Genomic DNA, 23,879 nt, shown 5'->3' on the forward strand with positions numbered 1-23,879 from the left:
ATTCTTTACTAGTTTAGTTTTTTAAAGTGAGTTGGTAACTGTATATTGGTGTTTTAAATTGATTGCGCAGATTAGAGAGTTCTGGATAACATGTATCAGTGAGAGGATGCTAGGGAAAAAAGTAAAGTGTCACTGTGAAAATTATTTGTTCTTTCTAATGACTTTGGGTTCTCTTTTTTAATTACTTCCGCAAAAACCCTTTGACAGAATGCCAAACCAGTGTGAATTAAACTACTTAACTATTTCTGCCTGTCTTGTGTCTCATGCTACCAGGCAATGTTGAAATTTACCTCAGCAGCTTCCCCGGGACTTCTATTTGTTTGCTCAGAAATAGACTTGAAGCAAGATCTCAAAGCTGAAATATGCAGGTGATATTTTTTATTTACTCAGGAGGAGGAGGAAAACAGTTGCTTGTAGTATTACTTCTGTATTTCTTTCCTTCATAAGCCAGCAAAATGGATTAGAGACATTGTGCTTGGGTGCCGAGGGATAACAGAGGCTTTTCTCTTACACAGAGGCTTTTAACATCTTCAGGGATATAATTCCAGTCAACTGCAATAGGATTGAGGCACCTAACCTGAAAATCCCACTGTACATCTTATCGGCTAATGATTCCTCTTCATTGCAAGAGGTGATGGCTCCCATCTCTATCTTTAAGCATTTAATGGCTCTGAAAATTTGACTCTCTAGAACTATATATCTAAACAGTAGATGCTTGGAGTGAGTACTGCTGAGCCCGGGGTGTGCCATGTCTATATCATAGCTCTGTCTGGGTAGTAGCTGTATGTGTGTTGTTTTCAACCTCTTTCCTTGTTCACGTGCCTTGGTTTCAAGGAAAGGAAATTTGGTTCTGTGAGCCAAGAGGCAGCTGTCATGCACCTTGCACATGCCCCAGATCTGAACAGTTTTGGGTAGCTGGACAGGGAAGATGCATCTGTACTACTGAACAGCACAGGGAACCTTCCTGAGTCAGGCTGTCACTGATCACCTATCCTCTCAGGTTGTTAGAACAGCCCTGGACATGGCCCTGGTTAGATAGGCTAGTGATGGTTTTCAACAAGTAGTGTGGATGTAGTCGCCTTCTTTTGAGGACCATGAGAGTTTAGCAGTGTGATTTCAAGCCACTGGCTCCAGTGCCATAGAATGGTCCTGAGAGCATTTAATTTACAAGACAGACGCAGCCCGAAGCATGCTTCAGAGACTCCTAGATATGGGCTAGGCTGTATCAGTCATACCAAGCAAAGTGATTTTGTCCTTACCCTGAGAGTTGTCAGTAGCTGAGGGTTTAATTGTACTGGGGGGGAGGGGAAATTGCCTCTTCTGTTTTGATGATCTTTTTTTAAAGCACAGTTCTGTTTTCTATGCCAGCCTGTAGTGTATTTTTGTAGCCGGGTATGAATGATTTGTGTTTGATCCTAGAGTTGGAGGGAGCACTTCCAGTCTGAAAGGCAGGAGAGGTCATTTATATGTTGCTGTGAAAGGCTGTGCGAGCAAATGATGAGCTTCTCACAGTCATAGCTGACACTTCTCTTAACAATTCTGAGCTAGAGGTAAGGTCAGTGGGCAGCAGGGTGCTGATAAGAGTAGGAGTTCCCTGGAACAAATGAGTATTCACCCAGTTAACGCTTATTGCTGTCTTATTTTTCACTGTAAGATTATAGCCCCTAACCCAAAGATGATCTCGTACAATGCTGTTCCAACAACTGCTGTAAGCAGAAGACATTCTGGGTATAATTGGGCTCTGTACACTGATGACTGATCACACAAATCTGATAAATTCTTATGACAGGATTTGCGGCTTTGAGGTTCATTGTAAAAGCCAGATTGTGCCTTATTTGCTGTTAAGGCTTAATAGAATTGCCCATTGATTTCTTTGCAGCCAGGTCCCCCAAGGGATTTATTCATTCAGGGATTAAAATTGTTCCACGGTTGTCTGATTTGTTTAAAGCTCATGTGTTACTCTTAATTGGAGACAGTGACCTCAAAAATAGCTGAAACCTTCCATTATCCTTATGTGGAAGAAAAAGGTGTACCAAAAAAAAAAAATCATATTCTAGCTAATGAAGGCTTTTATACCTCTACTTTTGTACCTCCCTACTTCTGCTTGCTTGAGTCAAAAATGAGTTGAAATATCTGCCGGATGAATTTGTTTGGAGTGGAAGGAAGCCAAGAATTATTTTAACAAATGTTTTAGCTTGACACTGAGTATGGAGGCTTAGTTTGCCAAGCTGGAAAAGTGAATAACTAGGCAGTTTTTGTGAGGCTTATATAGGGTGTGGGTCATCTTAAATGTCAGTTCCAATCTGTGTTACATATTTGTAGAGGAGCATATATTGTGAATGAATTGACACGTTGTCCTCATCATAAGTTTCATGTTTCTCTGAAACAACTGATTAGTTTTGAGAAACTGTGGCACATACTGCAATTAGCTGAGAAGCCTAAGGGACTTCAGGAAATCTGCTCTTCTACCTGCTGGACAGAATTTCACAGGTGCCTGCTTCCCCTGTACACGTGTCCGCAGGAGCGCCGTGTTGGATGCTGTGATGGTGTGAAGGTAACGTGTCTGGTAAGCTGGGCTGCAGAATACAGTTAAGAGTGTTACTGGCTCCTGTGAAAGATTGATGGAGTTCAGCACAGGAGAGGGGGTCTTCTAGCACAACTCCTGCGAATGTTGGGTCCCTCTGGTCGGTGTGGTGCATAGCTGTCCTCCTGTCTTTGGCCTCATGGCCGTAGAATAGGCTCACTAGCTTCTTTTGACAGGCTTGCCATTATTAATTCTTGCCACAGCTGTGAAAGAAATCAACAAAACGCACCTGAAAGTGGATCTGCTGCTGCTTCTTCCACTTTTGTGCAGGCATTTGAGAATACAGAGTAGCGTGTACGAATAAAACCATACTTGGGCAAGACAGAACGAGGAACTGCTGCAAGGTCAGAATTGGGGTTGTGACCCTGGATTCACTTGAGTTCAGGCTGTCAAAACTGAGGTCAAAACCAGGCAATTTTTAATAAGTTTTAGCTAATGTTAATCTGGTGATGAAGCCAGATCCAATCCTGATAATTAGGAAAAAACACTCAAACCTTCAACTAAGAGGAGAGAGGCTTCTCTGAGCATCACTCCCTACTTTGTTCTGCCACCAGTGAGGTGGTGCTCTGTCATTAGGCCTTTTCAGGGAAGTTTTCCCAACAACTATTCTTGCTCTCAGACTTTCTGCTGCCTTTCCTGTATTGTTTTTCCTAGAGAGTTCCTTCCTCCCTTCCTTCCTCCCTCCTTTCCCTCCTTCCCTCCCTCCATCCCTACAGAAACATCTCTGCCGTACAAATATCTGCACTTATAATAGCTATTTTATAGGACATCTCCTTTGGCACACAACATCAGTTGCTTCTTTGGACTTGCCATGCATCTATAGATGATGGTTCTGTTGCTCTTGTTATCTTCTTGGATAAAGAAGTTCTGTTGCATTTTACACTTGCTCTGAATTATAGCCATTGCTTCAGTAATGCTTAACTCAATCACAACAATAACTTGGGTTACTAGTTTTCCCCATTGTTTTTTAGCCTGAAATTTAACAGTGGAAGATGATAGGAGAAAAAGGGAGACATTTTTTCCTAGAAGCAAGTTGAAATCATGGGTGTGTAATAATTTAATATTGTGTATCTGACATTCCAGGATCCACAAGTGGGCTTCAACTCTTGAACAGGTAAAGTTCAAAGTTTTTATGGGACTGAAGGTTGGTCCATTTCAGAGATATCTGAACCAAGTAAGTGGCCTGGCTCCTCTCTGACATTTGCAGTGAGTCTGCAGTACACGGAAGGATAATGCTAGCTGACCTGCTGTTTTGACAAAATTATGCTCTTTCAGCTGGTTACCGTCTCTTGTGTAACTCAGCGCTGTTAGCACAAGCATATGAGGGTTTATATTTGGACTCTGGTGGAGTGCTTTAAGGAAATGCTACCTGCTCTGGAGTAAAGAGGTTATTTCCATAACCCTTCTCATGGTGAGAGGATTTTTTAGTAAAAGCTGGTCCTGTGAATCTGATGCCAAATGACTCTGTGAGCAGAGAGCACTGTAAATTGTTTGTCATGTGTACACAAAAGATTTTTGGTCAGTTTTCGTGAAACTTTGCAGAAATTTTCTCTGCAACTCTTGCAATAATCCTGATGTAGCAAGTTTCTTAGTCAAAGCAAAATAAATAAATGGGTTTACTGGCAATTATACTGTAACGTTTAACTCTAATTCTGTAATTTTTATTCATATTGCTTCAACTATCTGGTTTAATAACCAGCACAGTTGCTTTGCAGTTTTATTCTGAATGAAAGCCACAAGATTTAGCTCAATCACAACAATAATTTGGGTTATAACAGAGGACCATGTGTACAAATAGATACATCTCAGTATGAACCTTGCTGTGGACTCATGGGGACTCTGGATCTGTGGATGATGGTGGTGGGAGCCTTCAGTGGGGGCTTCTTGCCTCTATCTCCACAAAACGAACTTGCAAATTCTTTTTCCAACCACATCTGCTCCTACAGCACTAAATTTTGTCAGCGATATCTCCATAATATAAAGCCTCATTTCTTATTAGCTTTTCTTATCTGACTAGTTGTTATTTTAATAGCCTCTACTTCTGAAGCATAAGGCAAAATAAAACTGACCAATGTACAGTTTTTGTTGTAATATTTATAAATGATTGCACCATTTTATTTTCTCCATCCACTCTTCAGGGTGGAATTGGGCTGGAATTTACAGTAGCACTCAGCATCATCCTAAGTCTGTTTACTTTGCTAACAAATTTGGACTAAAGCTGAGAGCTCGTATTAGTTCAGCCCAAGAGTTTGCTGTGGTGTCATTACAATATTATATTCCATAACAGGTCTGTACAGCGTGTAGTGATCTGGAGACAATGTCTGCTTTAATAGGTTAGGGTAAGGAAACAAAAGCCATTTGCTAGTGTAGGTGAGAAAGCTGCTGCAGCAGGAACATGCAAGTGGTCTACTTACATGAGAAGATTCTTAATAAAAATGAACTTCAAATTTTAACTAGTCTTCTTGACATTTCTTATTAAACTCTCAGCCATTTTGCTTAGGAACAGCAGATTGTCAAATACCAGGGGAAACCACTTTTTAAATGTTTTAATTAATTGTGTTGGATGTGTAATGTCTGATAACGTGCTATGTGTTAAAGCAGAATGCCCTGACAACTTTGCGCAGACTGCTTGAAAAGAGCGTTATTTGCTTTGCTGAGTCAAAGCGCAAACTTGAGTGTGACAGAACCGAGGTTCGTTGTGCAGCTATAACCTGCCTCTTGCATGTGGGGTGGACTTCACTCACAAGCTATTCATCCTTTTGCCTTCCCACTCAAAGGGCCTGAAAGTTATACCACCTGCCAAAGTTACAAGCAACTGAATATAATGAAGGAAATTAACACAAGTATCTCTATTATCTTGTCTCTAGTATCACTGGCTTACAGTGAAAGCCTGAAGGGAAATTAATGAAGAAATAAAGACATTGTGTGCTGCATAAATCAATGCTGATTTCATGTAGCTGTAAAAGTGAAGGTGTAAATTGTTTACATACAACTGTCAATTCCAAGACTTTCAAAGCCAACTAAAATAGAGAGAAAATTACTTTTTTCTGGGCTTATATGTCATTGGAGAAATAAAAGGTACTGAAGCCCCATTTTCTTAAAGGCACTGTAGAATTTAAGAATTTATTCCAGGTTAGGAAAGTAGTTTGCTCTACTGTATGATTATCAAATCATACAATATTTAGTTATCAAGACCATTTTAGAGCAGACTATTAAAAAAAATACCCTGTAGATAGTATAGCATGGAAACAAGATACATTTAAAAAGAAGAAGGAGCTTTTCTGCTCCTGTTTTGATGTTCAGATGGCTTTTTGAGTATGTTAAGTCTTTATTGCCTCTGTTTTCTTTCTCTCCTCTTTTCTTTTTGATGTCACTGTTTCTTGCCTCTAGTGAATCCCAGGGAGAACCTGCACCAGGAATGAGCCAGAGGAATGGACTATGTGCAGAGGGCTGTCAGACTCACAAACAGAATAAACTGAAATCTGTGGCAGGGGCAGGAGAATAAGAAAAGGAGATTATTAAAAGTAACTAAGTAACTGTATTTGTAATAATTTTTCATTCTGCTACTTCAGAGTTTCCATACAGCAACAGGGCAGACAGTGCCTATTTCTTTTGTTATGTTTGGCTTCCTGCCTGGGAGCTCGGCGCGCAGGTACCCAGCAGCCAGTCCGCGTGGGCTCCGCTCAGTGTCAGCCGCGGTGCCGCCTCTTGCCCCGATGATAACTGGAAGGAAATGGAGAGAGACGGTGGCTCTGTGAGGGTTGTTTGGGGTACATAGAGGAGCGGGAGCTCCAGGGTTTGCCCTTTGGGTCATTAGAGTAATGCAGTAGGTGCATGTGGGAGGAGACTGGTATCACTGTGCATTGTATGGAGATCCCAGTCATTTCATTGCTTATGCAATAGCTCATTCTTTCTCTGGACATTGTCCTTCAACGGTAATAGAACTTTTATGAGTGGTTATAAGACAGTAAAGATTGTTAAACCTTGCCTAGAGGGGATGCAATTGCATTATCGTAGATGTATTCAGAACATATTCATATACACAAAGAAATGAGCTATACTGGTACTTCGTACCTAAATGCTGCATACCGATAGCTGCATAGCAGGCCATTGTTTCTTTCTTTAGCTTGCATGCCCCAACCGACCAGTGTATGTCTTGGGTACTGTACTCTGTTGTGTATATTATAATGGGTTGGCTGTAATGTGACTGGGTGTGTTTGCATCAGCTTCAGCCTAGGTGGAACAATAACTGTGAACATGTAGAGACATGGACCTAGACAAGTGCAAGCTAGACAAGCCCTCTGAGGACTGAAGATGCTGATGAACCCGTATTGTTCTTTTTTTGTTATTGATCTTGTTATCTGGGGGTGAACACGGCCTCAACCTAAATAATCTTGCTATATAATGTGAAAGCTATTTAGCCCTATTGCAAGGGGGAAAAGAATACAGCTCCTTTGTTCCCCATATCACCACTCCCTTCCCCAGGAGATCCACTCTTGGTTACCATGGATATGCAGACTGGTGGTACAGTCTTCCTGTCCTTTATTCAGTACACCTACTAACATCTGTACCAGTGCAGCTTTCAAATATAGACCTGGCTTGCACTGTATCTGGCTAGATCTGGTGCCGTTTTACACATTTCTGTGACACATTGGTTTTGGCTGGTTGTTCTTCCTTCTCCAGCAGATGTAACATTTCATAACTTGTCACTGAATTTTTATCCTTCCATTCATGATGGTAACAACCAGAAATCTGATTGTCGTTTCTTTATGAACTCCTAACATGAAGTACATAAAGCTTGGGAATTTCAAGAAATCTGTTTCTCAGCACTACTTCGTTGAACACTGGGTGGTGTATGAAGTATCAGGTTACATGAAGACCTGGAGCAAGCGGGTCAGTGCAATACAGTTCAGCAGTGAAGGAATTTGCATGGCAAAAGAATTTATACATCTTGTTCTTCAGTTGCACTTGAGTCTAATTGCGCTTGATTTGGCACTCACTGGGTAATTAGGGAATCTTTCTTCTGGCCTCAATGGGCATTGGATCAGAGCTGCTGAGACCAAGGACGCTGAACAGCTGGGATAGGTTTATTAGTTTCATAACTGAGGTTGGAAGCTCTGGAAAACTAGGACCAGCTCTGTAGTGTCAGCATTTATCTAAACATTAAGAGATCTAGACGCTGCAGACCTCACACTGTTCCCACTTACTTCACCATGTGATGCAAACCTGAGAGCAGGCAGGCTATTTGGATGTCAGCTGAGCCACTGAAACAACAGGAGAACCAGAAAAAGGCAAGTGTATATGCAAATTTAAGCATACAGAGAAGCATTGAACTAGGAGTTCTCAAGCTTTTGTTCAGTTAGACTGTTTGGAGAAACTGTTGGTCTTTTGTGGCATTCAGATATGAAATGAAATTAACAGTTTTTCATTAAAGGAATATTTTTATTCTGTCTTTAAAATACTTTAAGAGAGAGCAACAATAATAATGAGAGGATTAGAAAACGTGTTTGTTGAGAGTGTTGCTGTGGCTATGATTTGTCCAGAGCCGTGCGAGATCCTCTTAAGTATGAATAGCACCAAGCTTTTTACTGCTCTTATTATTTAATTGTATTCTTGTAGCGTTCAAAGGACTCAGCTAGCACAAGGAGCTATTGTGCTTGGAATTGTGCAAACACTCAAGAGACGGAATCATCTCTAGAAAATTCTGAGTTTAAAGTAACAAGATGGGTAAAACATGCACATACAGGGGACTCAGTAATACCTTGCTGTTAGGCATTTAGGTGGGGTCATAGCAAGACTTTTTGGCACCTTTCCCTTCCTCCTCCCTCTGTGCTGCCTCCGTCCTCTTCCTGACACCCTTCCCAGCCAGCTGCTGTTGCAGTTTTGCAGGCGCCTGTCCTGGCCTTTCCCTCTCCCCTGGAGTGCTGCCCAGGCTGGGTACCCTGCAGGGCACGGGCATGGTACCCATATTCACCTCAGTTATTTCACAAGAGTCCCGTACATTGTCACTGAAAAGAGCAAGACAGTTGCCGAAGACTCTGGAAAACGATTCAGAGGATCTAAGTCAAGTTTTTTTTCCACACAGCATTTGTTTCTTTTGGAAGTGCACATGCAATTCTCTGCCATTAGCTGCTGCGCAGCATGGTATCTTCTCTTTGTACGAGGCCACACAACGCCAGCTGGGGCTGCAAATCCTGCTTCCAGGCGATAGCCACGACACAGACCACTTTCCGTCATTGAGACAACATGGTTCAGTTCCTCTCGGTACTTGTCTTTCGCTCTGGCTTTGTGCTTTGTTCCCTGTTACAACTTTGTTCCTGCCGTAATGGCTCGCAAAAGCACAAGGAGGAGAAAATTCCTGTTGCTGGAGCGAGGCCTTAACCAGACCTGCTGGTCTCCCTGCCATACTATTTTGGATGCCAAGTTGACAGCAAGAATGAATCAATGCCATGAGATTGAAAAGCAAGTGTATCATTTAGCTGTTTGGACCAGCAGATGGCAAATGTAGAGGCAAAAAACCCAATCTAAGAGGGAACAGACATTAAATAAAGCCATCTGGCAAACACATGAGGGGAAAGAAGAAGATGAGACCAAGTTCTGCTTTAAATATCTGCTCACAACTGAGAGGAAGCTGCTGGGAACTCATGCCGTGGGAGAGCAGACTTTGACCTTGTAAGAAGTTCTGTGGAGTGTCAAAACCTTTGACAGCATTGAGGACTTATAAGAAAGACCCTAAACTGCCAAGCAGAGAGAGCCTAAGCAGCAGCAGCATTTCTGCCTGTGTGAGATGCCGGTGATACTCCACGTAGAATACTGAATACAGGACTGCTTAATCCTCCACGATGGTATTGAGAAGACCGCATCTAGGAACCTGGTTTGTAGAAAAGGACTAAAAAGAAGAGCAGGGAGTCAGCAAAGAGGGTGATCTAATATATCCCAAATTCTGAAAGGCATTGATAAATCTGTTTTTATGCCAATGCCATGGCAGTTTGTTACTTTGCCCTACTACTTTTATTCCCAGAGAAGAGAGATGTATGTGGTTTTGCACTCAGGCTTTTAAGTAAAGTTTCAAAAGAGAAGCACAGTTCACTGAAAAGGGAAATGGTATCTTACATAAGTGCCCAGCCTTTCTTTGGGAAACTTGCTCTCAGGGAATGTGATTTCAGAGCCCAGAAGTCTAGCAGATCTTATTACTATTTCTGTTTTACAGGTCAGTGCTTTGTTTTTTTATACTCTGAGAAATGCATACAGCTGCTAGCCTTTTACATTATAAGAACAAGTCGATTCTGTATCTTATTCTTAACTTATACATGTGCTTTTTTTTTCTCCTGATAATGGGGGGACTGTGGCACATCTTGAAAATTCAGGTTCTCTAGTAACCAACAGTTTTGTTAGAAGACTGTGTCGTCTTCTTATTCCTATAAAGAGCAACAGTGGATCATTTTACAATGAATTTTGGTCTTGATGTCCAGGCCTGTGGCATTAAACAGAACAAATAATCCCACCACTCAGACTTAACAGCAATAAAAGGAAAAAATTCAGTATTGTGATGTCGTTTTTTAATGCCTCTGTTGATAATAAGGTTCACGTCGATGACGATGTAGTAGCTATATTCTGTGCATTAACTGTCAGTTTCAGACATTTGCATGGAAAATGGTTGCCAACTCTTACTGAACAAATTTTTCAAGTATCTACTTCCTTTCCATCTCATCCGTGTTGTTACTGATTAGTTATTGTATCTGAGAAAGTTGTCTTTATTTTCCCTCAGCATCTAATAGCCAGACTAACAAAAAGGCAGTATTTCTGTCCCTCTGCTCAGATGAATAATTCATTGCCCTGCACTTTTTGTGTAAAGTAAACTTGAACTGTTTCTTTTGTAAAGATTATTTACAAGAGAGTTGTGGGCACGCAGAAATTAATTTGCTGCCTTCAGGCATGTCATTATCGTTTTAGTGAGAGGGAAGTAACAGTTTATTTCTGTTAAATTTTGCTTAAAGGATTTGCTATATCTAGCGTTAGAGGGATGGTATCCTTTAATTGGGGAAGTCGGAGTTTGGCAGGTTTTCAGTGCTGTTCTGCTGCTATTCTCCCCAGCTCAGACGAACAATGGGCTGGAGGGATGCTGGCAGTGTTGCTTGGTTACAATTCATCAGCGTGAATCAATGCTTCACGCGGCTCCTTCTGTGTCTGAACAACCGGGAGACTTCTCGGTACTGTATTACTGATGTATGCGGAGATGTGACCGGATTACGTACTATCTCAATTACTGTAAAACTATACCGTTGCAGAGAGATTTGGACAGCAGCGTTTGACTTTCAGTGGTTGAAGTCAGGCAATTTCAAACTGTCTGTTTTACATGGCTTTACAAATACATAGCTGAGTAAAGCAAATTTTTAACAACGTATTTTGTTGCAAGGTGCATTTGACGAGTTTGGTACTTTAGCATCCTTCTGTATTCATCAGGAAGATTAAATCCTTCATTAAGTATCTTCCCCTGGAATAGACACGTGCCTTGCTGAAACCTGCCTGCAGGCAAAGTGAAGCATATAAGAGGAACTGCTGCCTTCCTCTTACTCAGCGCATTTGGTCAGATTTTAAGCTGGCGTGAAATGAAGCTGGTGGAGTTATGCCAGTTTAGACAATAGGAAGATGTGACAGGTTATTTTTAACACTATGGAATGGCTTTTCTGTACCACACCCAGATCCATTTTACTACTCGCCCATTCTTGCTGTTCAAGACATGACCACAGGAAGTGTTAAGAGGGAGGGAAGGCGCCCAGTTTGGGGTCTCCCTTGAATCAGCATTTCCAGCAGCATTGTTCCCATCTACATCCTTTTGCTCACTCTTACGTAAAACTGATTTATTGTTTTGCGGTTCTTGCTGTTTTATTGCCTGTTATTACTCTGCTCCATGTACCACTCACACCCTGTCTTCTGCCCAGTAGCAGTTTAAAACTTCCCACGAGTCTTCTCAGCATTTTGGTTATGCTTGAAAACACCTAAAAAAATCAATGGCTGTACGATAATTGGCAACTTTGCCAAGAGTGTCAATGACAAATCACTGACTGAGCTATTTGCTCATCTGTGGCCAGGAGATCACTGGATTCTGGCACCTACCTGAAGCCCTGCCTTCATCACCAAGTATCTCCTGTGGCTCTCTACCCACATGACAGTCCTGGTAAATGTCCTTCAGTCTATTTACAGAAAAATCCAGAAGTATTATTCTCATCTTCCTCCTCCTCTTTCACATCTGAAATTCTTGTCCCTCAAAGGCTTTCCCTTTCCCTCTCTCTTTCAGGCCCAGCAATTCTCCATTTCTTCTCAAATCTTCCATACTTGTGTCTTTAAATTTCTCTTTGCCTCTATTAAGGGCGTCATTATTGAAAGCTTGTATTTGCCATACCTTTCCCTTTGCCAAGTTTTCTCTCTTTCCTCTGTTTTCTGCTATTTAGTGTCAGCTTGCTGTACTACTGAACATTAAGGCCATTTGGACAAATTTGTAGGAAAAAATGCACTGAAGTGACATACATTCCCATTTGGTTTGCAGAAGAAGAATCTATAGTAAAAAATGAACCTAGCGCTATCTAAAAGACTAATATTTCTATGAATAGGTTCTCTGCATCATTCTGCCGTCTGGTGATGGTATCTTTAGGATGGCCTTTCATAAGGAAAATTGTTTCAGAAGACCTGCACTACTTAAAATACTGTTGCACTGCACAGAGCTATGATTTCTGACTTGCACTCAGTATTCTGTTACGTGATCAGCTTTTCTTTAGCAGCAGGTGAGTATATATTTAATATCTTAAATTTTCAGTTTGTTTCCTCCAAATGTCACTTGGTTATCTATAAAGATTTTTTTTATTGTGACTCTCTTTAAAACCTGGATTAATTCATCTTTGCTGCTCCCTGGGTCATGGTATCTGTAACTACTTTGTTTGGAAATTTAAGTGCTTTTGGGACAGGACTTAACACTGAGCTCTTCCTATTTCTGCAAAAAGGTGAGAGAAGGGCAATGAACAAAAGAACTATAATTTTCCTATCAACGTGATGGGCTTTGGCTGTTGTTCAGAAAGGTACTTGAAGCACCGTAGTACTCATCTGCTTTTGGGCAGTTACAATAGCTGCAGGGAATAGGCTGATTCCCAAATACAGACATTGATGGGGGAGGGAGAGATTTCAAGCATAACTAAGAGACCGTTGCCTGACCGTGAGCCTGTGTTGAACACAGCTTTATTGGGCCACTGAACCTGGCTGTATGTAGTAACGAAAGGAGAGCCTTTTGGGGATACACTACACACGTCAGCAGTACAGTTAGGTGTGCCATTGCACAGCTGAGATGGTCTGGCGTTTCTGCAAAGGCGCTTGTTTGCATTTCCCTTCCATTAAAACATTGCTTTAACAGATAAAAAGCCATCGTAAGTTGTGGAGCAATTCTCTTTTAAAGTCATAGCTGGACTTCTCTAGACACGACAGGCCAGCCTTCCTGTGCCCGAGACCCCTCTTTAAAAGAGCTTCTGCCTATGTGGTGGCCGGGTGGTAGGTATACCCGCTGCAAATCTCTCGTGCAGAGAGTGTGCCCTACAAAGATGATACTGGAGCTACTTGTCCTGGCTGGGCCACAGGTCCTCACAGATATTCCTGTCTGGGACTGGCAGCGACCGCCCAAGCAAAGAGGGAACGTCCGTCTGGAATGAAAGGACTTGTTTCTGCACTGACACTCCTCGTCCCTCCCAGCCTGACCGGCTCCTCCAGTCTATGGGGGCCATGCTGCGCGCGGTGTGTGCAGCATCGCTTCTTGATGTTGTTGCCAAGAGGACGGACGTTCCTTGGGGTCGGTAGAAAGCAAACAGGCATTTTTTCAGATCTGTGTGAGACATTTGTATTATGCTGCATCCGAGGAGTCATTATTTCCTTTCACTGTACAGGATAACTAGGGTCAGTTATACCCCATGCAAGGGACTCAGAGGCGCTTTAGCTCTTCAGGTCTAATTCAGCTCTTATTTTTCATCTTTTAGAAAATGTGTACTGAGGAGGTTGAAGCTAAATAGAGTAATTAATACAATGGCATGGCAGTAACTTAAAATATTTAAAAGGTCAGAAAACGCAGAGTTCTTGTGTCATCATTAACTTTCCTGATTTGCTTCTGTTCAGTTTTTTATGTTATGAATTTGGCTTTAGAAAACGCTTCGTAGCATACGTGTCTGGGATAATCTTAATGTCTTGATTTTTGTATGTTTAATATTCTGCCATTGCATTTGTTAGTGCTGTGGCTGTGTGCATGGTGGATGGTTTCTTCCACTTTATCTAATGACCAAATTTGAAATACAAAGATCTTATTTCAAGGTTAAAAACTTTCTAGTTTCATTGGCATGAAGAACAGAAAATTCACCCTCTACTTTTGCACATGTTTTCACAACGGATGCATTTTTGGTGTAAAAATAGTTCAGCTGCTGTCCCTCTGTCCTGGGTGGTGCTACGTGGTGGCCTTTGCAAAGCCAGGAGTAACTTTTCGGCACGTCCCTGCCTTTCCAGGAAGGACCTAGCTAAGCTTCCTGAGCAACATCAGCCTCTGCTAAGAATTCAGGTCAGGATCTCCCTGCTTGTTTCCTAGCAACTGGGGGATACTGGTGCTTTCTCCTCTGACCGGCTCCTTTGGCATTAGATACAGGGATCACTTGGTGAAGGGATCGGGGCAGTGCTAATAACTCACGCTTCGGGAAGACAGACCGTAGCCCGGTGCTGGGTAACTGATGAGACTTAGGTTGCACTGTCCAAGTCGAATCGAGACTTTACAGAATCCTCCGTGCAAACTTGAAAGTGCCTCTGCTGTTTTTGCTACCGTTTAAATGTCTGGCGAGGTGACAGATCCCTTTTGAAACACCAGTAGCCTTTTGTGTTACGTTGAATCTGGCAAACAGGAACATACGCAGGTAAGCAGCTGAAGAAAGTTTATGTCTGAAGTGTTTTAAAGGTTGTTTTCCCACAGGTGTAATGCGTTTCTTGGTTACACAGATGCACAACATTCAGTTGTGAGAGTACTGACCTGCCTTGGTACTTACTAAAGTTTCATCGGATGGTAAGTAAAAAAGTGAAGTGGAAAGATGAACTGTCTTCCCTAGTTCCTTGTGGTGTCTCTTTATAAAGTGCTGAAAACAACCTTTAAACTTCTCTAGTTAATTTATTGTAGAATTGGCTAGTGAAAAATCCTTAACTGATCAAGAGTTATCGGTTGCCGCGCTCTTGCTGCAACTGGCTCCTTGTAGCACATTTACAAAATGGAAAGCAGCAAGTTCCTCTAACTATGTATTATTTGCAGAGGCCAGCAATCATTGCCTCTGATTGGTAACATATGGGATTTGTTACTGCTTTTTGTTTTCCTTTGATAGGTTACAAGAAACCCTTTGAAAAATGTAAAAATTAAAGCGATGTGCCATTCTAAAAAAAAACTGAGGAAAAAAAATTGTCTTCCTTGTGCTGTAGTCTCTCTTCTCTACTCGCAGATAGCAGAGATGGTAGTATTTAAACCAGCGTATGTTCGTATCTAGTGCTGGTACAGGGCTGGCATGATAGTTTACTGAAGGACCACTCCTCACAGAAAATACAGTTTTCATATTTTGAAAAATGTGGAAATTAATTTCTCCAGGTGCATACAAGCTATTTAACTTGCCTTTTTCAGAAGTCTATAAACAGTACATCTCAGCTCTTCAGCAATATGATTTGGCACAGCTCCAATTAACTTCAGCAGAGGACCACCAAGTGACATCAGCCAAAGATCTGGCTGAACATCTCTAGGACAGGTACACTGCAAGCATGTTTGTAGTTTTTTTGCACAGGAGGCTGTAGTGGTGGATTCTGAATAGGGACATAAAAGACTGGATTCTTTTTAAGCCATATATTTTAATTATCTCTAATATGAAGCTGTTTAATTTGAATGCTGACTCTAAGGCATTCAGGAGCTGATTTCTTCAGAGAGACTGAGTAAGTGCAGTTTCAATTGATATTTTCCACACTTAGTATTCAGAAAAACAATTCCCAGTCTCACATGGCATACCTGATACAGCGGCCGCTTTTCAAAGTGTGCATGTCTAATTTGATATCCCAAGCTTTTTGTCTTTATCACACATATGGGAGAGCTCAAACATCCATTCCTAGGACCCACAATGTGTAAGTCCACTTAAGAAAGGAGAAAAAATCTATACCGGGGCAGGATCTTCGTGCAGTTCGGGATGTTCTGTATTACAAAAGGCTCTCTCAAGTGTGTAACTTCACACTAATGTGTTTAGGTGATGTAGGACAGAGAAGGAGGAATACTTGTTTGAGGAGGTGCTTCACATTTCATTTAATTGTTCCAGTCTCAAGGTCAACAACTTTCAGGAGACAGTTAACAGCAGAAACCTCTTTAGTCACTTTGATCTAGCTGTTTTAATAAAGCAGCATCCTCAGAGGGTAGTGTGGGACCTGAGAGATTAAGTCGTCCAGCACACCCAGATCTTTCTTCTGTTCACAAAGCCCTATAGCGTCGTCCTCTTAGTAATGCTCTTCTGCCAGAGCTGGGAGCTCTGCTAGACATCTCATTCCCTGCCTATTCCCATGACTCACAAATATTTTTAAAATGTCTGAAAAAAATGTTAAAAGGAAAAGGAGGCCCCTAAGCAAAGGGGGTCAGATTTTCCTCAAGCTTGAGCTAGTACATTTGCCAACTACATGTAAAAGGCTAAATATTTTCCTGTTACACCTACATCAGAGACACTCTGCAGATACGCAGATGGCTGGGCCCTTGCGAGTCCAGCCAAGGGAGCGTATGCTGATGCTTCGGGGTTTGAAAAGAAGCTGGAATGCGTCCTGTAGTCTGGTGCTGGCAGCCAGCATCAGTGATCTGGGTGGCTGGACGTAGGAAAGAGCCAAGTCTTGGGAGGTTATTGGAACATACGGCTTGCACAGAATGGCATTTCTTGGTAGCAAATGACTCAGACATGCCCTTGGACTGTGCAGTAGAGAGCGGGCTAGAGCTGGAAGGTGAATGCTTTCCTCTCTGCCTGTCTGCCAACCTGTGCAAGTCTAGCTGGGAGCTGAAAAGCTTAAATCCAAGAGTAGCCTTTGTGTCATCTAGCTATAGAGGCCACCTAGGATCCAGTGTCTGATTTTGGGCATCTGGCTGCCAGAAGGGGTGAGCTTGGAGTGGGACAGGTGCAGAGAAGGGTTAGTAAGATGGCCAGAAGAATGGAGAGCTTTTCTTTGGGAGGAAATTAAGGTGCCATGGCTTGTTTGACTTCGCAGATGAAGGATGAAAGGGGAGATGGCTGTCTTCTCTAAACGCCCCTGGCAGGAGGGAAAAGTTGCTTCAAGGAAAGAATCACATTGGCACATTGGTATAGACTGGCCATTTAGTCTGGGAATGTCTAACAGAGCTACAAAGTTCTGGAATAGCATTTCCGTCAAAGGGATGGGGAAAATTGAATAGTTTTCAAAATAAAACTTTAATCAGCCTGTGAAAGGATTATATGGAGTGTTTGCCAGCAACAACAGGGGACTGAATGCTCAGGAAGAATGCTCTCCTCTGGTAGTACCTTCCCAAGTTTCATCCTGACACACCTATGTGAAGCTCAAAGGAATAGGTGTACCAAAACATGCCATTCCTCAGGAGACTGTGCTGTATGAGAGAACTGAAAAAGGCCCAGCAATGCACGGAGCCCCTGCACTGGGAAGGGGCTGATAGGTAGGATGCATCTGATAGTGGTAGGACTTGCAAAAACACAGAGCTGAAGAGCCTTTGTGGGCAAAACGATTCATCACTAAACTATGTAAGCCACTGGATGGGTGCTGAGCATCTGTTCTGTTACTTTGGACCTCCCCAAGGGATCAGAAAAAGCCAGAAGTGCTAGGACCCTTCAAAGGTGCCATGAGACTCATCATTTTGGACATGAGTTTTGATTTGTTGCTTTAACGAGCTCTGTACACACAGATTTTTCGCTTGCTTCCCTGGGAAAGCAAGCAAAACACAGCAGTTTGAGACGGGGAGTTCCCTCCCCAGGAGTGATGGGATGGCCCTGGAGGGCTGTGCCATGCCTGAGAGACAGGTTGCTCCGGAATGAAATCACTTCAGTGGTTTTACTCTGCACTGCCTGACTTGGTTGGGATGATGGCAGACCCCCAGGAGGCAGGAGGAAAGCCCACCACAAGCAGCTTTTGCTCACACAGCTTTGCTTTCTGAGCTTTGATTAGGAATGCTGCTCTGCCACCCTCTCTCCCAATGGTGTCCCTTTCGCTCCCCATGGGGAGGTTGTGTGCCTCTCTGCTCCTCTTCCTGCATCTGGAAGAGCACACTCTTAAGTTAGATTTTTCTAGCGTCTGAATGCCAATGTCATTTAATTTATGAATGCTGCAGTAGATTTTGTTGTGCTCATTTAAATCAGGCAGAGTTCAAGTATTGTACAGTCACGTGTAAAGGTGATGGCAGATGAGAGCTCTTTATGTCATGCTGGATTTCTGCAGCTCACTTACACTCTATCTGCCAAATTGCAGGCAGGAAATTTTTGAATTAATGACAAATATTTCCCAACAGTAGTTAGTTAAGTGCCTGCACATGTTAAATTAACCATAATAATCTTGTCATAGTCAAAAATTAATAACCTGCATCTCATCGGGCTTTGAGTATTGAAGTAAAACATTCGTGGTGTATTCAAAGAAGTGAGCCTGGAGACAAATGGGCTAAGTCCCCAAATCGGTCTTTTCCTTTCTGCCCCTTTTAAACATAATTTTCAGGTTCCCGTGTAGCCTTTGGGGCTTACTTGGCACAGGGGGTAGGATGGTGGGAATGCAGAGCACCTAACCATGAACAGCTAGGTAACCCTGGCTTCCCTCTATCCTCCGCAGAGAGGCGTCTCCTCAGAGTAAGGTGATTTAGACCTATTAATATCTGAAGTGTCTTCTTTTCTTCATTGCCTAGAGGGAGATACAGCCAGGGACAAATGGGCACATAAGAGCTTTCTGCCAAAGGGATCTTAAAACAGTGAGGGGTTTCACAAGGAAAGTGGTCCTCAGGTCAGAGGAGGACAGGGAGAATTTCTGCCCCAGTGGCAGAAGTGAGAAGAGACTGAGGGCAAGTGGTGACATGGGAAACGGAGATATTTCTCCCAGTGTATTCCCCACCAGTGGTCCATGGGACACCTTCCAAGGGAGATCCAGGAAACGGGATCCAGTTCCCTTTGCCTCCTGCTTTCCAGTATGCCACGGCGTGCCATTGGGAGCTGGACCCTGGACCAGAGAGGGCATCTCAGTCTGCGCCATTGGCTCCAGCAGAGCTGGACCAAGGGACAGGCCTGGAGCTGAGCACCACTTCTTATGACGGACTCACTCTGGTTCCTACTCTTAGAGATGCTTCTTGGAGGACATCGGGAAAAGCATTTAATCTCTCCATACTTTTATACCCATCTGTAAAATGTGGGTGCCAACAATTCTTTTCCCCCTTTGGAGAGCCTTTTCAAGTTGTAGGCTGGTTGTCATCCCAGCATTGTATATGTATGGACTGATTCAGCATAAGTTCGTCATGGTAGGCTTTGTAGTGGTATGAGCGGAAACACCTGTACCTTTGTAGTACAGTTTCTTGAAACACTATGATGTTCTCCAGAAATTCCCATGTGACTTGAGGTCAGGGATATGTCTGAATCTCAGGCCTTTCAGAGAGCCACAAGAGCTGGCAGCTGCCTCTTGCACTCTCTTTTCTTCTCTCCACCTCCAAGTAAAGCAGCAGCATCATGATAACATCGGCATCATTCTCTAACCAGCAGCTGGCTTCCGCCAGGCCGGTAGTGCTCCCCTGCTGCAGTATGCATTCGCCCCGTGCACTCTCTGCAGGACTTCACTTCTCAGTCTCTCCCTTCTCCTCCTGACTCTCTGTCATACCCAACTGCCTGTATCCTCTAATGGCCAGCTTAGAGGCTCATCAGGCCTGTGCCTGGGTTATGGGTGTACTGGCTGCTCAACTGGCTAGCAAGAGGAACAAGAAACTGCTTTCCTCCTGCTGTCGGCTTTCCTGCAGTGGGGACTCTGTGCACAATCACCAGTTTTCACAAACCTGGTCAAGCTTCACAGCTTTGAGATGCGTCTCTCCATCGAACTCAGCTGAAAAGGACCAATGGCTTCAAGAGCAGTGGGGAAATGGGAAAACGGAGCAGGATAGACAGTGCAGTCACGTAAGTGCTGTTTCCTTCGGAAATTAAACCTAAGGAGTAGCAGCATCGTATAGTGATGTTTTTCACCTGTCATCCTGCACCGGTTTAATATAGAAGCCCTGTCAGGGCTCAATCCATCTGTTTTGCAGATGAGAGAGGATGCACAATTGGTATGATACTGTGATGGTAGCGTATTCTGCTGCTCTGGATAGATAAGGAGCAGGAGCCCTCGCAGTGACTATGTCCCTTGCTCTTGTTATAAACGCTGTCAGGGAAGGTTTGAGCTCTTCAGTGCTCTCCTTTCTTGTACTTTCTCTTATCCCCTCTCCTCATTTTGTTCTGCATGTAACATTTTTGCATATAATCTTGTGAATATATGAGCACACATGCTCACTATTACTTGTCCTGGACAAATTGGCACACGCAAATGCTTTCTACTTCCTAGTCCAAGGGAATGAGTGCGCTTGTGCAGGTGGTGTAGGGCGTGCTTGAGACTTGGCTCTGAACTTCTGACAAGGCAGCGGTAAAAACTATTAAGCTGCATTCAGGGTATTGACTTCCGAAAGTCTGCAAGTCTGAAGTGGCAACTGGAGGTGAAACATGCAGAGTGACTTGCCAGAAGTTATTTTCACTGAGGTTATTGCTGCAGGGAAGGAGCAAAGGGGAAAATGAGAATCTGAGCAAGTGGCAGTTATTTCCATTTGCTCATATCCTTGTTTTGGAGCACAGAGTGTGGTTTGGAGCACAGACCTGCAAGTATATGGAGAGAGAAGAGCTACAGGAAAATATCTCCTCTCTTTCAAACACAAAATAACAAATATGTCCTGAATGGATAGTAAGAATGAAAAGTTTGCAAGTACATGTTGCGAGGGAGTAAATGACAAAAAATTAGGGCTCTTACATTTGTGAAATCCTGATCCTGTTTGTCTTATAGATTGTGGATGAAGGTTCTGAGCAAAGATGAAAAGACTCAGAAATGTTGTTTATTGTGGCGTGGTCAGAAAAGCCACCTTCCAGCCCGTTCATGTAAGAAATTATTTGGGTTAGGAAGACTGTCCAACTTAACTGGACTCCTACCTGAAACCCCTGCGGTAGTCATGTATTGCTGTGACCTCGCATTAAAAATCTGGTGCTCTTTTTTCTGGAAGTGATCTGAGTGTTACTCAGGTGGAGGAAAGAGAAAGGAGCCCGTGGCTCATCTCTCTCCCATCTGGGCTCAAGAAAATTATTATCAATTGAAAGCCGAGAGGGACTAAATTAGGAAGGGTCAAAACAAGCTAAATAAAGTCCTTCCCAATTAAAAGCCTGCCACGTGTACCACTTCAGAGCGAGCCTTGTACAACAGTTAGACAAGAGGCCATTCAGCTTTGCATTTGGCCTGTGGGGTTTAACGCAACAGGAATGTGGAATGTGTTTACAAGGTAGCAGTTATTGCTGAAATATGTGAGCGCTGTTGCCCCGGGAAATTTCAGAGGATTGAGATTGCGCTGACAGTGGCAGTGCCTCTTGGACAGTTCATGCGGACGTTGAGGAAGAAACTGGCCTCCGACTCTGCAGCCAGAGCCCTGCAGAGGGAATGCAGGGGAAGATGCTCCCCTTCCCCACTGCCTCCCGCCACCCTCCTGCGACTCCAGCCGGATCTCACTCTACCCTTGCCGCTCCCTCATGCTAGGATGACCCAGGAGGGCGAACCGGTCCTTGGGCTGGAGACATGGCTTCTTGTTATCCCTGCCTCCGAGGTGACTCCAGGTTAGCGCATGACTGCAGACGGTTCGGCAGAGCGGAGTGGGCTGAAACGAGGCAAAGCCAAGGGAGTGCTTAGGACTGAGGGCCCCGATGGCACCTTCCATGAGCAGCTCCTGGAAATCAACCTGCGTATGTTCTGGCTAGTCTCAGCTGGTAGGCTGGTGTATCTCTGCCTAGAAGGGCTCAGGCTTTTCTTAGAATATTTAATTCATTCTCTGTGCATTCCCTGCCTCCTTTCTTTTTTCTCTTCTTTCAATATTCAATATTAAAACTATTCTGCACATGGTGCATAGATGATCACAATAATTACTTCATCTTTGCAGCATAGGAATTACCAAGGAAGCCAGTAAAGCCTAGCCTAATTTCTTTATTTCATGCACTTTCCTCATTACTTGTGTTTGGCCAAACTGGACTGTATTTTTCATCACATCAGTGGCAAAATATTTGGAAGTAGGCCTGAGATATAGCTATATTCTGTGTTCAGATGAACATGACATTTGAAAAGGTTTGTCATTAACTTTTAAAGAAACTTAGTAAAACTGTTGAAATGACACTGTTGAGTACACCACGCATTATGCAGCTGAGAGTAAATACTCCATGCAGTATAGGTGGGCTCAGAAAGGATGAAAATTGGGCCACATTCAGCTCTGATGTTAGCAGTTGCCTTCATTGTCTGGTTAACTTGGCCTACTGAGTTTTCTTTAGAATAGCAGATAAAGCTGAGTAAGGATCTCATTCTGGGTAGTGCTAAACACTTTCTGCATCTTAAACTCCCATTAACCTCTGCACTGTACAAGAACACACTTACATTAGGCTAATTGATGAGGCAGCAGGTGTGAGTGTGCCATTCCTCAGGGCCTGCTGTGGTTCCAGGTGAGTCTTATTATTTCTTTGCCACAAAGTAAGAGTGTGTGTGTGTGTGCGTACATAGGTATACAGACCTATGTTTATTGTATTCATGGTTCCAAAAAGTAAGGAAGGATCAATGAAAGCCCTGTTACGTTTCCTTGAATTTAAAGGCATTGAGACCTTATAACAACGTTGATATTTCTACTCATTCTGAATACCAAAAGACCTGGTATAATTATGTTTGTGAAATAGCTTCAGGAATGTTCCCAGTGCTGAATTCAAGAATAATTGCAATTGCGACATGTAGAATCAAATGTAATTTGTTCTAACTAAAGCAAGACATTTTACTTTCTTTTCTATTGCTTTTCAAGGAGAGACACAGCGAATTTTTAATACTTTCCTGACCCTTGACTCTGAGTGACGTTAGCCTGCTATTGTACAAAAAAGATTAACTTCTTCAGAACATTATTAGCCAAAGTACTCTACGTGAACACTTGATATTATTTAAGTTTAAAATACAGATTATGCTTCTATCAGTAAAGGTGGCTGATACAAGCCTAAAACTCTGGTAGTATGTCGAGCTGTTTGTGCTCCTAAATATAGCAGAGGATCTCTGGTAGGGAGCCGGCCGGGGGAGGTCTTGTGTCTTTGTGTTAAACAGCTATGTCTTTATTATCCCTGTGTGCTGAGAAAGAAGAAGGAGAGCCAATGTAGCTTTATTACTCTAACAGGTCTTCTAATAATAATGCTTTCCGTGTTGGTAGAATAGATCTCCTGGCCCGTCTATTAAATCACAAAAAATAGAGAACTGAAAGCAAGAAGGAAGGGGTTACTCCATAGGAATAAGATATTTTACATGAGTTTGCTTTATTCTTTTGCCACTGTAAACTCCTCCCCCCCTCCCTTTTAATTCTTTATATAGTAGTTTGGTTTGCTTTGTTGTTGGGGGTTTTTTGTTTAAAGAAAGCATGCAAGCTAAGGCTTTTCCCGTGAACAAAATGCGACCTTTGACAAGGTGTGTACCCCCGAGTTACTGAGCTCCATCAGGGAAGCAGAGTTCCCTGCACCTTTCTGGGGGACAGCCTATTCCCTGCACTATCCAGGACATCAGACTGGGCAATCCCAGTGGTGCCTTCTGACCTTTTATGTTTGTGTGTTCTGTTGCAATGCACTTTTTTAAAAACAAAAAGCTCACTCTTCGAAAGCTGCTTGGGAGGAAAGTTTATTTTATGGACTGTTTCTCATTTTTCTCAGAAACGATGGGGGAAGGAAGATCTATCAATTCTTGAAAAAAAACAGGTAGAGAAAGCAGGGTTCCCCCCCCCCCCGCCCCCGTCCTTTGGAAATGCATTGTGCTTGTAATAGAGAAAGGAATGTGCTGTTGGCAGGGGCACGGCAGAAGGACTGGTGAGGATCTGACAGGAGAATCTGCACAGCCTTTGGAATAAACAGGGACAGATGCACCAGGGAGGAGTTTGGGCTCGTTAAGTAAAGGAAAACACACTGCCCAACAGCAGTGAAAAAAGCAG

Source organism: Fulmarus glacialis, unplaced genomic scaffold, assembly GCF_000690835.1.
Source record: "Fulmarus glacialis isolate BGI_N327 unplaced genomic scaffold, ASM69083v1 scaffold1023, whole genome shotgun sequence".
Taxonomy (NCBI): Eukaryota; Metazoa; Chordata; class Aves; order Procellariiformes; family Procellariidae; genus Fulmarus; species Fulmarus glacialis.